The 17,258-nt window shown below is 29.1% G+C and overlaps 1 protein-coding gene across 2 annotated transcripts in view; it reads left to right on the forward strand.

Moving 5' to 3' along the window:
• The window catches only part of LOC108567140 (titin homolog), a 36,859-nt gene that overhangs the window by 59 nt on the left and 19,542 nt on the right, over positions 1 to 17,258 (forward strand). The window contains exons 1-3 of one of the 2 annotated variants that reach the window (XM_017927436.1): positions 22 to 97; positions 6,235 to 6,291; positions 14,857 to 14,905. The gene's annotated coding sequence lies outside the window, so the exon portion shown is untranslated. Of the gene's footprint in view, positions 1 to 20; positions 98 to 6,234; positions 6,292 to 14,856; positions 14,906 to 17,258 lie in introns of those variants that run through there. The other variant, XM_017927437.1, reaches the window with a different exon arrangement.

A 17,258-nucleotide genomic window follows, 5' to 3' on the forward strand; every position in this document is an offset into this window, starting at 1 on the left:
GTATATTAACCTGTACAAAGTGTTCTAGTCTAATGGATCGGTGCACGGATTGCTTCGACATCCCGTGGACCTAGAGGAAGCGGAGCCCTGGCCCCAGGTGAGGTTCTGTCCTGGCACTTCGGTGTACACTCCGTCCTTGGGGTACGCACAGTTTGGGGTGCCCGTCTGCCTCCTTATCAGGAACCCTGCGGACCCTTCGGTCTCTCTCTCCCACGCGCTCTTCCCTTAACGGAGGCCCCCTTTTCATCTGAAACAGAAACCCTAACAAAAAAAAAATATGTATCTTTAACCGCAAAACGAGTCTCGTCGAAGGCCCCCCAAAAACCAAAAGCACTAGGCGAGAGAACGTACAGAAAAAAAAGACAGACACAAAATGTAAGACACAGACAGACTCAAGCCAACTAGGATGCGTTTCCATTGCCTCCACATTCGCTGCATACACACGTATATAACATAGTGTTGCTGCATTTACCAAACGAACTTTGGATTGTTCGAAATTAAATAAGCAACAACTGAAAAAACGCTTTTGTTCAATTATTTTGAAAAGTCCGGAAGTACTAGACCCACATAATAATCGATATACCCTTAAAAAAAAACCTATAGAAATTATACACGATTAGAAATGTACAAAGAACACACCCAAAAACTTGTCCCTTTTTGTTTCTGGTACTATCCTATGTGCTGCTGTATACAAAGTATTGGACATAGACGAGAATTATCTGGCTAAATTGGCCTCAATTGCTAGGTTTTCATAAAATGAAACCCTAAACTGTAAAGCAATTTATCACAACTCTATTCTATTTCGTTTTATAAACAGATAATTTGTCTCTCGTTGTTATTTATCATACTTCCATTTTTCAGAGCTTTGTACACGTGTACAGATCGTTATTAACCCATTGAATATCTATTTTTGGTAAAGTAAGAAATTATTTTTAATTTCCGTCAGTAACTATATTGTAATTATGATTTTATTTTTAAATTTCATAATTTATTTCTCAAATATGTTAATTTGCAACTTAAATAATAACTACCAAGTATTCAAATAACTTCTAAAATTTTTGTAATTAAAATATTAACATTTGCACATTAATAACAATAAAAATGTTTCAATGAAAAATCATTATTAAAAATGTAAATGAATAATTGAAATTATTTATATGTATTTGTTTTATGTTACTATTGCAATAAACGTTAATATTATTATATAAATATAATTTAAAAAAAAAATCAAATTTAACATATTTTTACATTTTCGGGTGTCTTTATTTTTTGTTTCATGTAAGTTTGTACCTAGTTAAATTATGAAACTAAATTGTCTTGAATTGGTAGGTTTTCATAAGTTGAATAATTTTATAATTTATAAAGAATATTTTCATTTTGTTAGTAAAAGTTTTAAATTAAATTATTAAGAATTGTAACGATTGCTATATTTACTTTATGTAAATATGATAATAACAATTTTGTATTAATCAAATCGAAATAAGCTCATTTTTAAAACTAAAATTTATTGTTCACAATAATTTACTGCAAACATAAAATAAATGTGACAATAAATAATAGATTTGCAGAATATTGCGGTTGATGTGTAATTGGGAAACCTTTTAATAAATAATATGCATTATTTAGACAAATTGTCTAAACAAATGTAAATTTATTGAACTAAAATATATTAAGAAACTATGTGAATATCATATAAGAAATTAAGTTTTCTTTATTATAATTTTTTAAGTAATAGAAATTAAATATTTATATAACAAAAAAAAAGTAACGAAAAACATAAATATTTATTAGGAATCAATAATTATTATTGATTTTAAAATAATAGTGAGATTGTGAGCGTCAAGTTTAAATAAATATTTTCAACATTGACCTCAATTTATATTGCGAAACTTTTATGCACAAGAATGAATGATTTTTAACATTACTTAATTTGAAGAATAATAAAATAATAAATTATTTTTAAATCTGATAATTCAAGTCTTCTAATTAAACAAATATTTGATGTATTTCATTAATTGTTTATTAAATCCAATTTGGATAAATGCTGTAAACATATTTGTTGCTATTAATGTTTTCAATTACTGTTAGTTTTTGTGTATACAGTGGAACCTCGCTTAACGAGTTTAATCCGTTCCAAAATTTTCTGATTTTTACTCGTATTGTGAAACGTATTCAAAAATACTCATAATATGTGTACACACTCGTTATGTGAAACATCGCTCGTTAAGCGAGTCATTTTTTCTAACAATTCATTTTGTTCGTTAAGCGAGGTTCCACTGTATTTACTTATGGAATTATAAAATGTTTTCTGCATAGGCACTTCTCCCTTGATTTGCATAATTGAACCAAAAAATATATTTTTTTGTAGTGGTGATTATGATTAATGAATAAAATATGTAAAAAATTGCGTTATTCCTTGTGGGAATTACTTCCTGGCTGAAATTAATTTAAATTTGCAAATTAGAAATGCTAATGTGAAATAAAATACGTTTATATGCGTCCCACTCGTTAAGTTATTAGTATGTGCACACATAAATTTTCGAAAAAAAATGAGGTTGCACATAAAAATGTTATAAAGAAAAATTAGTAAAAACTAAATTTCTTTAGAGAAAAATTTAAATTTTTTGAGATTAATTAACTATTATTTATTCTATATATAAAACAAATACTAATAGTATATACATAAAAAAATATCTTTCTATACCAAATACAGCAATACCTCTCATAGTGCGGGTAATCGGTTTGAAACCGGATTAATCGAGGAATTTAAAAACGCGTAATAATAAACTGCACAAATATATACTTGACTAAAAATATATACAAAAATAATTTTTCGTACGATTTTTTTAGAATTTATTTGAATGTTGCTGAATTAAAATCTAGTTCGTTTAAAAAAAAAATCAAACCGGACTATAGAGAATCCGGATTGATCGAAACTATATTATGTGTTGTTTTAGATATTTGTTTGAAGAGTATTGTTGTACATAGATTACGAATTTAATATAAATAACATGTTCATAATAAACATATTTTTTGATATTCAATTAAGTTGATATGTAATGTTTACTTTGTTAATATAATTTGAACAATACTATAACTATTGATATCTTTAAACCATACTTTTTTACATCTGCATGTAACGAACGGCACTATTGATTTTCTCTTGCATGCTCTTTTTTTTATCATTGCGTGCAGTTTATACCACGTCCTTTTGATATGCGCTCGCTCCATCTTTTATGTGCTGTCAATTGGTATTAACCACTGCAGTTAATAAGCTATCCCGTAATGTTCGTTCATCTAAGGCCACTATTACCACATCCGGTTTCAATTGTGGATGGTCCCCGTTCGCTCTGCAATTCCGATAATAAATCTGTATCGAATTTCACACGAACTGCCCATACCTTGTGCTAACTTCACTAATCAGTAACACTTATTGGACAGTACTCAGTCAGTCACTACTTTATCAATCAATAACCACTGAAATATGCATATAACCGAATACAGCAATATCTCGCCTAGTATGGGTAATAGTTTTCCACCAATATCTATTTGAAACCGGACTAATCGAGGAACTAAATTGATACAAAGATAAATCGCAGACTTGATCATTTTGTCTACTATTATTTTTGCTGAAATAAAGTTTTAGCTTGTTTTGAAATTTTCAAACTCGTGAACTGGTCTAAACCGCACTATGCATAACATTTCCTTTTTTTTTTGGTTTTGCATGGAACTGACGGGGAAGATGTTAATAATATTAGAAAATGACATGGGTTTAATTTTTTTGTATGCTCGTATAATTTATTTTCCTCTCTTCTGTAAAACCCACGTCCTGTTGCGAATTTCACATCTATTTTCTTTCCCTCCATTTTGCAATAACACCGCGTTACGTAACAGAACATTTTCGAAGTACGGATTTTCTCCTCGTGAAATGGAATTATTATACTGCAGATGCCAGGCTTTGACTTGACCATCGTGATGATATAAAGATCTTTGCCAACAAGATCAAAAAAATATAATTTTTGGATTTTTATTAAAAAAAACTACAGTCCTTTACATATTAGTCCTTGACAAGTTATTGACTACAGTCCTTTGTATACGCATTGGTTTTTTTTTTTAAATTAAAATATTGCGTTTTTGTTTTCTAGTAAGTGTTAAAAATGATTATGTAAAAATTACTGAATATTATTGTTGTGAAATAATCAACTTTTGTTAATAACATTGCATTTGTTGGATAAATAAACACATTAATTACGTTCATGATTGATCGTTAAAATCACCACCGAAATTGCTCTCCCTCATCAAAGGTGCAATTGAGTGGAACTATCAATCGATGAGTCATGTAACGTAATTTAACCTTGTCCGTTTTTGCTTGTATTCTTCTGCACTTTTTCCCATTATTATTTGTACATTTTTTACGAACATTTTTTTTAAAATTTTGTAACTAAAATTATATATTATATATAAGTCACAAACCAAAGGACGTGAGTGAACAAAGTACATACAATGATGATAAAAGCCATGGGAGATAATACATTTATTAAAACCAGAGAAAATCAATACTGGCGTTAGCATACATCAAAAGACATGCATTCATATGCGTATTATACCGCAGTTACTCAAACTATTGTGTTTCGACAGATTGTTTATAATTTTAACGAAATTAATTGTCAATATTGACGTGTATTTTGTATATACGTAAGTAAACATTTAAAACATATTTTCTAATAAATAATAATTATAAATTTTATAATTTATTAATCTTTTCGACAAAATTGATCCAATTCAAATCATTTAAATATATTGAAAATGACTTGCAATCTAATTATAAACAAATTCGATTGCGTTGAATTTATTTGCATATTATTTTTTATTACTAAATTGGTTGTTTTACAAAACTTGCATTTTTTTCAATAGTAATTCAACTATATTGAAAGTCACGATTTCGTACTTACAACTGGATATTTTTATATCAATGTCATATGTTTGAACTGATTGTAAATTGACTATTAAATAAGAAATGTGTACGTAAGTTTGAACATAACTTTCCCTATTTACTTTCGGTATTATCAGAAAAAAATGTTTTTTTTCAAATTTTATATTTATTTCATTGATTCACCTAAATTCATTAGTTCTCTTTACATTTCCATTTTGTTTATATCACTTGAATAATTGCTAAATTGTTTGTTTTACATAACTTGCATTTTTTCAATAATAATTCAACTAAATTGAAAGTCACGATTTCGTACTTACAACTGGATATTTTTGTATCAATGTCATATATTTGAACTGATTGTAAATTGACTATTAAATAAGAAATTTGTGCGTAAGTTTGAACATAACTTTTGGTATTTACATTAGATATTAATATTTATGGTTTTTTTTTTAATATTTTTAGATAATACTTTTATCCAATTTTATATTGATTTCATTGATTTTCTTTACTTCTCTCAATTATCTAAATTCATTTTATCTCTTTACATTTCCATTTTGTTTGTATCACTTGACACAATTATAATTGACACACTATAAAATATTTATAATAAATTGCTTGTTTTTAAAAATTTGATTAACTAAATAAAATTATATGAAACATAAAAAATTACGTTAAAACAATTATTGTAACAAATCATACTACATAATCACAAAAAAAATAACGTTATATAACAAGAAAATAAAAAAAAAACAAATTAATCTGCTACAAAGGGCTATTGACCATAGGTCATAATTACGTAATTTTTCCATAAAATATGAAGAGAAAAAAGAAAATTATTTCCTTTTTTTATTTTTACTTTAATTTATATATTATTGAAATGAATGATGTAAAATTTATGTATGTTAATTAAGCAACCTTAATTTGAATTATAAGGGTCTTATTTTGCATTTGGAATTGCGACGGCCGAGGCTTAAATTGCATCAATTTTCTGAAGAAAAAAAATGTTACTCGACCCATAATTAGAGCGTATAGCAATTAGAGCCCATCTGGCATTTACCAGAAGCTCCAGATGGTCCATACTTGACAGTTTTTGGTCATTCGATAATAGCCTCGGTGGAAAGGTTCATACTTAATTTGTAAAACTATTTATTGGTTTTCTTGCAATTGTGTCATAAAATGTGTTCTTCAAACGTATTGAATTTCCATAATGGATATTATGCAAAAGAGAAAAATATTGCTTTTTCTCATTTGCTCACCTTTGTTCCTGTGATGATTTTCTAAAATATCGTACTTTCTTTTAGAGAGAGAGAGAAAGGTGGGTCGAGTCGTCGAACCACAATGAAAAGGTCTCAACATAAGTAAGTTATACATTGCACAAATTCTTTTCATTTCTCATTTAATAAAAAAAACACAATATTTCAATGTTTATGCCTGAAAATTGGATTTATCAATTACGTATAATTAATTACTTTTTTTTTAAATTTAAATTACGAACATGGATTTGTACTAACTCGATCATAAAATATAAAAATAAACATTTCCATTATATGAAAATCCCGAGAGTTTATTTTTCGCATAATTTTATTATTAATGTATAAATTTATGAACGGCTCGAGGCCATTGTGCCCCGTGTTTCCATATTGTTTGCAACGCGAAATGAAAAATGGAATTAACGTGTTCCAATAATGGCACACGACGTCGCTGCTCCTCCGCGTGATATTAATAATATCCGATGCAGTTTCATTTGCATTAAACACGAATCGATGGTCTGGCAAACAATGCCCGTCCCTTCAAAATTCCAACCATCGAAGATGTTTACCGTTTTCCATAATCCATGCATGAATATTGTTATTTTCCAAAGAGACAATTTCTTAATCAAAAAATATATTGTAAAATAAATCTATTGAGATACGCAGCTTCGAATCATTTCATATACTACTGTTAATTGTACAAATTCGAGTATAATTCGCAGAATTTGTATTCATTTTCGTTAGCTCTTGAAAATTAACGAATTTTACTCGATTGGTATAAAAATCCATAGATTTATATGAATCTCAATATCAAAATGATAATAAGTTGTAAGAGTTTTGTGTACAACCAACAAATATTTATTACAATTTCTTTTTTGAAAAAATTGAATGATTGGGACATTTATAACGAAACTAGCTTTATATGAATCTCGATGTAATCCACATTTTTTATCAAAATGATGCTAATTTGTAAGTTTCCTGTACAAATATTTATTACAATTTCTTTTTTTAAATAATTGATCATTATTGGGTCGTTTATTACGAAAATTCACTGTTCATCAACTATGCAGGGTATAGTCAGCCAATAGCGGAATGTTTGAAGCCGCACTAATCGAGGACTTTAAAACGTATACAAATAAACTGCATTAAAAGAGACATGAATGAATAAAGCGATAATTTATTTACAAAAAAAGAAATTTGTGTATTTTTTTTTTATCACTTTTAAATTTTGATTAAATGTTTCGAAATTTGCAAACCGGACTCATCGTAGACGTAGTATGCGAGGTATTTAAGTAATCTAGTGGCAATGATTAACAGCCACATTTCTTATTATTTGTATTTTTTTTATTTAAAAAAAATCGTTTTGCAAAAATTATGCAAATATTAAAAATCTGGGTGCGTATTATATACGAATTTTAATTTTATAAGATACTTTCACCCTATATTAAACATGTCTATTGTACACTAGCAACGTATGTGAAATTTCCTAATCTGAACTGTAATAAATCATTAGTTTTAAATTTACTCGAACTATATAAAAAAATATTGAACTTATGTGTCGTGCAAATTTTAATTTGTTAAGATTTTTTTAAATTAAACATGCGTATTATATACGAATTCGAATAATACTCAAGATTTTTACTGTACTTAAATTTATTTAACGTTTTATGCAATTTCAATTTAAATCTTGGAAGTTGTGGTTGCGTATTATATACGAATTTAATTTTTAAGATACTTTCGCCCTATGTTAATCTGAATTTCCAAATCTGAACTTTAATAAATCATTATTTTAAAATTTACTTCAACTATATAAAAAAATATTGGAAGTTATGGGTCGTGCGAATTTTAATTTGTTAAGATTTTTTTTTATTAATTAAACGAGTTCGAATTATATTCAAGATTTTTTACTGTTATTTTTAATGTTATTAATCTAAACTATTATAATGATAACAAGTATTAATCGTTATTTGATGTTTTAAATTTGGTTTTAACATAAATATTTTCATTTTAACAACAGAAAAAAAATATGCAATCTTAATTGAACTTCGAATTCCATCTGTCCAATCTGGAATTAAACTTGAACCATATATCTCTTTTCTCCTCGCCTTTTTTTTCTCTCTCTCCTCTTCGTCTCTGTGTGTATGTGTTGTATATATATATATTTATTTCCTCTCGGTCGGTATCTTGTATCTATTTTTAGTCGAACGTAAATGAACCGAGCATAAAAATCTCTCGGCTTTAAAAAAAAATCATTATATATGCGCGCTCGGTAATTGATGAAACCATCTTAAATCCGAAGACCGATGGAAATAGATTCGCTTTTCGCTTGGTTCGAAATAGATTCGGTATTATCGTCGGAGTTACACTTCTTATCACCAATTGAAGATGCCCAGTTATCGTTCTTCCTTATGTGATAACGCACTTCACTATCGTTTTGTGTCGAGTACTTTTGCGGTCTTAGTTTTTTTTTTAATGAACCTTCTTATATATGTCATTCAAAGTCTGTATTGTTTTGTCAGTTAATTCTGATAATTATGTGAACTTGTGTGGTTCTTATCTAGTCCGATGATTAAGCGTTTTATAAAGTTTATTTTAGTTATATTTCAAAGATTTAATTGTTTTTTTTTATTGTTCTTCTTTATTAATACTTAATTAAATTATTTATGCTTTGAGAATTTATATAAGTATTATTACCTGAATTTGAAGCTGGTTTTGAAAAATTGTAAGAGAAAATATTATGAAATTAGAAGACTTCCAAATTGTAGTTTTTAATTATTCTATTCATTAATCGAAGATGATTACTACTTTTTATATCTGTTTTGTGAGATTTCAGTATGAAGTGAATGATTAGTTACAGAACATGTTTATTATACTTAATTTTATATTTTAAAATAGATTAAAGTTTGTAATTCCTTATGAATAGTAAATATAGTCGATAGTTCTTTCGATATATTTTAATTATGTAATTATTGTTGATTGTTGTTGATGAGTAGTAAAAATTTAACTTAATTTAATCAATTTGAATGTGATGGAATATATTGAGGTAAATGTATTGATTATATCATTTAAAGCGTACAAGTAATGGCACAACATTCTTAATTACGTAATTTCATCCTCGTTTTTGTGGATTAATGTGCTGCATCGCACGTTGATTGAAGCTAAGGAACGGAAAAGGCCATGCAAATGACAGCTGTCGAAGTAAACGTATCCGAAGTTCTGGCTTTGAGAATTTAATTAATAATTGCGAGAGAAGTTTTTTTTTTGCATCCCTTCCCTTCTTTTCCCATATACATAAAAAAACGTGTATAAATTTAAAATTTTAATTAAAAATTCCTTGTATTTTATTTTGTACATAATTTTTTTTTGTTGATGGCATTTTTCGTCCTCCACTCGCTTTGTCCTTTTATTGTTTTCTGGTGTTATTGTGTCCTCCCTCCTGCGTATTTTCGAAATAAAAACAAACGGGAGATAGGTGACAAATTCGGTTGGGCGAGGTGAGGACGGGCATGTCATGGATTTGTTTCTGGTTGTCGGATTTCCTTCAAAATCGATAACGACGAGGGGGAGAGAGAGAGATATGCACGGATGGTGCGTGCTAGAAAAAGAGAGATGGTAGATGGCCCTTCCGTGTATTTCGCGCCCTGAACTTGTCATCCCCCGTTGAAATTTCAGCTTGATGTATTTGCAGTTGGCGTTTGGAAAAATAAAAGGGAAAAACAAGATCAACCCTCGTCGAGTGAAATATGGTCAAAAGCAAATATGTGTATACTATATCACAGATATGATATTACTCTTCGCTATTACGAAATGTCTTAAACGTATGCGCTTCGTGGTGCAACGAGGATCCGTTAGTTGGTCTACTAATATATCTTTTTCTCGCTTTCTCTCTCTTTACCTCCACTCAGAGTCCTAGACAAAATAACAAGGTCAAAACACTCTCGACGATGCATGTTTGTACACAAACATTCGCTCATACCTCGCCAGCTTTGTGCAACGTAAAAAAAGTCCCATTTTCTACCTGCATACTACCTCCTCCTTGAAGACGACCTCCATAAAACGTTCTTTTTTTTTGAAACCAGACTTTACCAACAGCAGAAAATAACATTCTTTCACCAAACATCCATAAAAACCAATGCAACCAACACAACTTAATACTTAATTACAATTAACTACAAAAGGTATAAATTCAATAGATAGAAAAAATATTTCATCTTGTAACAAACAATTTCCAGTTTTTCTTTTCTTTCAATAACATTGAATTAATGTCAATTTCTTGGAATATGTTTCGAAGCTGAGAAATGAGGAACTTCTTATTAGGTAATAACATGAATTCTATACAATATCCAATGAATTGCGTTACATTGATTTGGGTGCAATTCATGCTTGCAAGGACATACATTAATTGCGTTTTTTTTTGTTCTATAAATCGAACCACTAAAAATAAAACGTTTAATGGAATAACGAAAACAACACTAAAAATCTTGTAATTGTTATTTCAAATTTAATTGTATTGTTTTTTATAATTTATCTTATATAATTTATAAGATATACGACAATTAAAATATTATGTTGCATCTTCTTAATTTTGACATTTGACAGAAGTCATAAACCCGATGTCCGAGAAATTTAACCTAGGAACTGTATAGAATTATATGTATGTTGTAATAGGTACGCCTGACAAACATTTATGTGTTTTGTCACGCATAGTGCCTATGCAGCATTAAATATACATTACTCTGAGCGCTTAAATTTTATAAATAAAAATAAACGCAGAAACGTACTTTGTCTTTATGTAATAAATCATTTTACGTTTTCAATGTTAACATTATGCTTAAATATTTCTGTAAAAAAAGTCAAGAATTATTTCTGAATTATCTAATTAATCAATGTTACATTAGTATTAAGTTTGACACTGACAGATTTCTTAGTGACATATCTGTCAATTAGATGTACCAAATATGATACATCTTAATAGTTGACAGTTGAAACGTCAGTTTGACAGTTGTTGTCAAAAATGGTTTCTTTATTGAATTTTAGAGAATATTGTACATAATACATGTTTTAAACTAGAAAATTGGAGGAGTGGAGTAACCTCTATTTTCGTATTGATTTTTCCGTCGGGACTGAAGTTTATTGCTTATAATAACACGGATTTATGATTCTTTTCGATAAAACGCTCTGTTTCAGTTTCATATCGTTTCGGCATATTGTAAATAACGAAGATGGATTTGTCCATGTTTGGGGAACGTATCCAAAGAGTGTTCTTCCACCTTATAGGTCAGCGCGGATCGTAGTGTCATCGCGTGCCGCTAAAGAATTTAAACCCTCATTTCCATGGTTTCTCTCCATTGGTATAGAAAATGCAAACCACTGTAGTCTCTTCCATGGATAAGATAAATACATATACCTTCAGGGAAACTTCTTTTTGTGTAAACGTTACCTGTTATTTCTCGTTAAGGTATCCCGCTTAATACAGGTAGAAAAAAAATATATAAAGGACGTAATAGTATTTTCCTACAAAACAGTTAAAGGATTTTAAAGAATTTATCCAACTGGTACCAAACATGAATACCACAATGACGATTGAAGGTTATTTTTCATTTCTATTTTAGAAAAAAAATGGTCTAAAGACCAATACACTCGATATTTGCCAATTTGATGATTTTAAATGTTTCGTTTTCTGCTTAGTTTTCACTTTTTCGCGTGCTAAATTGCGTGGAAACTGTTTCCGCTGGGTCGCGAATAAAATGCAGCCGGATTATTTGATTTCATCAAAAGGAATTACGGTCACATAATAATTCAATTAAAATGAACTGCGCTGTTTCGTGGCGATACAAAAGCCCACACGAAAACGATCCGACATTTGCATACATGATGTGCATTATATATGCCCGTGTGTGTATGTAGAAAGTCGAAAAAGCATTGATTCCGGAGAGTTCTCTTCGCGAAATCCGATTTGAATGAACGTTTATGAATCGATTGTTCATTGTGAACGCAGGGACTTCGCCCTCTTTGTTTGCATTAATTTCGGTTTTCAATAGTCAATTATTGAATTCCATTTTTTTTTTGCTTTGAGGATGGAGATGATTCATATTTATTGACTGTATTACTTGGAAAATGAAATCTTACCGATTATTAGTTAGTGATTTTTTTTTTGTCGATATTTTCAATAAGCAGTTTCTTTTTTGTTTGTTTTATATTATCTTAAAACTTAGAGATTTAACTGTGGATGCTTTTCCAATTGGTCACTTGAATGCTTGACTCGATGTTGAAATTTAAAAAATGATACAAATCCTTATTAAAATTGTATAATTGTTTCTTAGAATATTTATAAATTAAAGTTTTAATGCAGAAATTTTCTTCAAAATAAGATGAACTTAACACATTGTAAAGAACGTTTCGTTGTCTTATGACTAGTCTAGCAGTTTTCATCCTAATCGATTTCTTCTAGAACCTTGAGACTGGTCTTCATTGTATTCACGATCTTTTCCGTCTTCAACTTCCTCAACGGCATTTTGGTTATGAACTTTCATAACATCAATATGAGCTCTTAGTTATAGAAAACTATAGTAATTTCATCATTAATCTTCAAATATTATTATGAGACAAGAGTTATATTTTTTATTATTTCAGTAAAATCATCAATTTATCAATTTTTTTGAAAAAAAAAATCATTATCTTCACTAAATTTTTAATTTCAATATAGATACATTTTCTTGTGTTAAGCATGAGTATATTTTCAATTAATATCCTGGACTATTTGAAACCGGACTAATCGAGTATTTTAAGAATGTATAAAAATATTTTTTTTTAAATTTAATTTTCTGAATTAAAATTTAGTTAGTTTTAAAATTTTGAAACCAATCTATAAATCCGGACTGATCGAAGCCGTACTATGCTGTACTAATTATAAATATAATATAAACTTCGTTTGGCAATCATTCTTTTTTACTGTAACATCTATCTTGTTATAAATTTGTAAAAAACTGTTTTAATTTATTTTTTATATTTATATGTTTCTCTTTCATGCCGAATTCTTTAAAAAATATTGTTATTAGGATTATTAATATAGCTTTGGCATGAAGCCAGTCGCAGTTACTAAAGAGACTTCTTCACTATTTAATATTTTTCCATAAAAGAATGTCCGTTTGCGGGGGATGATGCAAAGATCATTTAAATTCAGCTTGTATCTTGTCCAGGAATTGTCATGCCTTGAATTATTCATTTCAATTGGGGTGGAGGACATATCTCGTACAATGTTGTCTATTTATCTAATTGGACGTGAAAGCATTGTATGATTGATCCTTAGAGGATGTTGTTTTGTAATTTATTTAAATTGTAGTTTGTATTTGTTAGTTTTTACCCTCTTCTATGATTTGTGTTTTTGATATTACTATTTCCTTACTTTAAAAAAACTATAGTGATCAATTAAGTTGTCACCTACGCAATTTCTATCCACGTCAGTCATTGCTTAACCTTAATAATAGTCAAGTGACTTATTGTCTCTGCACAAAAATAGTTTATATTTGTAACATATGTAAACTAAATTAATAGATTTTGAGTATCTTACGAACTATTACACATTCTTGTTGTTATTGCGTAACATATAAATTATGGATCTGAAGGATATGATCTTAGTATTGCAAAACCACGAATATCGACAGACCAAATATCGATTCTACGTTTGGAAGCAGCAATGTCGATTCGTTCCTTCGATTGCGCCTCTTACGCAAAGTGAATTTACGTAACATCCGGTTATGAATACAGATGGATTTTGATTTAATATAAATTTATGGGGCCGAGTGCATTAGGCCGAACGTTGCTTGGTTGGCAGCCATTGTTATGCCCAGTGGCACTCCGCTGCCCTTCGCACCGCCACCACCCTCGTCGGCCCTCCGACCTGGAGAACACTGTTATTGCGTAATCCGGATCGATTTTGTTTACCCCCGCCTCCCCCTCATAGAAAAAGTTTAACTATCGCCCGTATTTCATATTTCCAACTAGCAAAAAAAAGCAACAACAATTTCCAATAAAATTTAATGGTTTCCTTGCAGCCTTCGATACGTGGATTAAATGGATGGCATTTTCATTGATTTGAAACCTCGAGCCAGGAAGGTTCTATTCCTAAATTCGCGTTGAGAATTCTATTAAAAGAACTAACTAACCTGTATTTCCTACATGGAGTAGGTATCAAGATTGCCAGACGTAATTACATAACTTTAATTTGTTACGTTCTGAAAATCCGCCCGGTTTAATTAAACCATGTTAGGTAATTAAAACAGGGTGCGTTTTTAGTTCAATTTACTCGTGTATTTGTAAACTTTTAATTATGAAACTAATAACTAATATCGTTTTTATTTTAATTGAAATCATCTTAAAAAAGTAAATTTTCAGCATTTTCATTAATTTAATTAAAAACTTTATCTAAAGAAAAAATAACTTCATTTTCTTCTAATTTTTATTAAGACTTTATAATGAAAATAAAATTTTCCTTCTCAAATTTATATCAGTATTAATTTTTCTTAATTACATTACTTGTATATGATTTTGTTTAAATTATAAAAAGTGTAATTAAAACTGCGTTTTTAATATTATTTTCCACTGGTTTTTAAATTATTAAATAATATAATTATTTGACTTATTTGATCTAATTATTTTTTTTTTTAATTTCAGGGCCTTAACGAATATTGAATTTCAATCTCATGACTGCTCTGTTCATTTGGTGAGTATCAAATTTGAATTTTCCTTGTAACGACCTCAAGACATTTGTTTTCGGATTGTAGTTGTCTTGTATAAGGTCAGATGGAGATAATAATTATAACTATTTTTTTTTGTTCTTGAATGCGTGGCATTGGATTCATTTTTTTTTCTTCGTTCATAATTTGCCCATACATTGAGCGTTTAATTACGCGTTTGATTAATTCTTGTAAATTATCTCCCGAGGAGCAATTAAACTCATTAGTGTTGCATTGAATACGAGAAAAGCGTTATTAACATCGATGTTTAAGGTTTTACAAATTAAGAAAATTGTTACTTATTTTTATTAACTAGTAAATTTGTAAGAATTTTTGAAATTCTGGTTTATTGAAGATCCCAATACCACAGTTTTTTAAAAAATTACGTTTTTTTAAATATATTCTAATAATAAAACTGTATGTTGATCAAAATTACTGGAATATCTTTCTTTTCATAAATAATAAAATTAAAATCCTGGATTGTGGCATTAATAGAATGAATTTTATTGTATATTCTTAAATTTCACGTAAATATTATATTAATGTAATTATTATATTAATAAAATTTATGTACAGATTTCTCTTTATAATCTGAATTCATTAAAAAAAAAATCTCGAAACATACTGAAAAAAACGAAGGATAATTATATGAAAGTTGGAAATGCGGAATTTTACGACTCAGCTAAATATTGTATTCATTATACACACAACTTGCAAAATACGTAGACCGAAACGACGGAAAGTTTTATTTTGGTTCTGGTATATTATAAAAAAAACAGTCCATTAATTCACGTTACAAACGAGCATTTCGCTTAACGAGCGACGTTTCGCATAACGAGTGACGATGAGAAGAGAAGTCTCGGTTTGCGCACTTGATAAATCATTTTTAAAACGTGTGTAAATAATTTTTGTAAATAATTGAAATAAAATTGTTGAAATTCAATGAAACTTAAATGTAAAGTGTTGTGGTGCGAAAATAGTGTAAGAGGAAAAACATTTTCTGAGAGAAAGCGTGTTTTCAAAACAAAAGTTGTTAAAATCTTGCGTTGCAAAGTTGAAATGATTGTTTTCGTGTCCAAAGCGAACTTTGCATATTGGCGCTGCGGATAGGTAAAATTTAAAATAAAAATATATACACATGAAGTCTAGGATGTGTAAAAATAGAGTTCCAATGATTGATGGTCGTGTTGTGTAAAAATTATAGAAAATAGTAGTATATTAAAGCAGGCTACAATAGGACGTCGACCAACGGTCTTTGAGCCCCGTACGATAAACTATTAATCAGCTGAACTCAATATGGTTGAACCAGAATACTTAATTATAGGAAATTTTGGTTGCTTTTATTTTAATAAACTGCATTAGTTTTAACAAAGAATTGAACATTTTAATTGAAAAATAAAAAGTTCTTAGGACTTAAATTTATTATTTTTGATGATAATATGCACCGAACTTCAAAAAATATCACAATTTTATTATTATGATCACTTTTCGAAACACTATTATTGCAACAACCATAAAAATACATATAAAAAAAGTACGAAATAACAAAAAATACTTGTAACAATTGTAAAGACAATAGGTAATAAATTTATTATAAAAGAGATTAAAATTGAATGATTTTGGTTTTCTAATTACAGAAATGCCTCGCATAGTGCGGCTTCAATCACTGCGGATTTATTTTAGTCATCTTTGAAAATTTTAAAACAAATTAAATTAAATAGTACATTTTGATTTAATTAGATGATCGTTTTTGCTGCATTCAAGTAATTAGTAATAATAAGATTATTAATCCGCAATTACTCCTTCAAACAGTCTGGATTATAGGTGAAACCAATCATCCGCACTATACGAGGTGGGAGTATAGTGAAAGCAATTTAGTTAAAATTTTTATTTTCTATTTCTTGTGTCTGAAAAACGATTGTGTAATCCGATCTTGGCTAGTATTTCGTAAGAGATAAAAACCTGTTATCTATTTGTTGGATAATCGTAGTTAGCCTTCTAATGTTGGATGCGACAATCTTTACATATTTTATATCGAAGAGAATATTATATGTTTTAGGCGCTAATGAAATGTAGGAAAGCGATTTTGGAAAAAAGAAATATGCTGTTATATGCTAAGTTTTCCTGTTCTTCACGTTTTTGTCGAGGAAAAACTTATGAAAAACGTAATCATTCATCCTTTTTTCCCTCCGTCTTCGCCTTTCGTACCGTCATCTTTTCGTTCGTGGAGCTCTGGGACGTGTTCAGAGGGGCGTCCCGACGCTCTCTCAAACAAAGGCGTCCTCTTCTGTTCGTTCTCTCTCTCTCGCTCCAACTCATTCCATTTCCGTCCCTCCGCTT

The sequence above is a fragment of the Nicrophorus vespilloides genome, unplaced genomic scaffold (genome assembly GCF_001412225.1).
Source record: "Nicrophorus vespilloides isolate i.1.1-1 unplaced genomic scaffold, Nicve_v1.0, whole genome shotgun sequence".
In the NCBI taxonomy this organism is placed as follows: Eukaryota; Metazoa; Arthropoda; class Insecta; order Coleoptera; family Silphidae; genus Nicrophorus; species Nicrophorus vespilloides.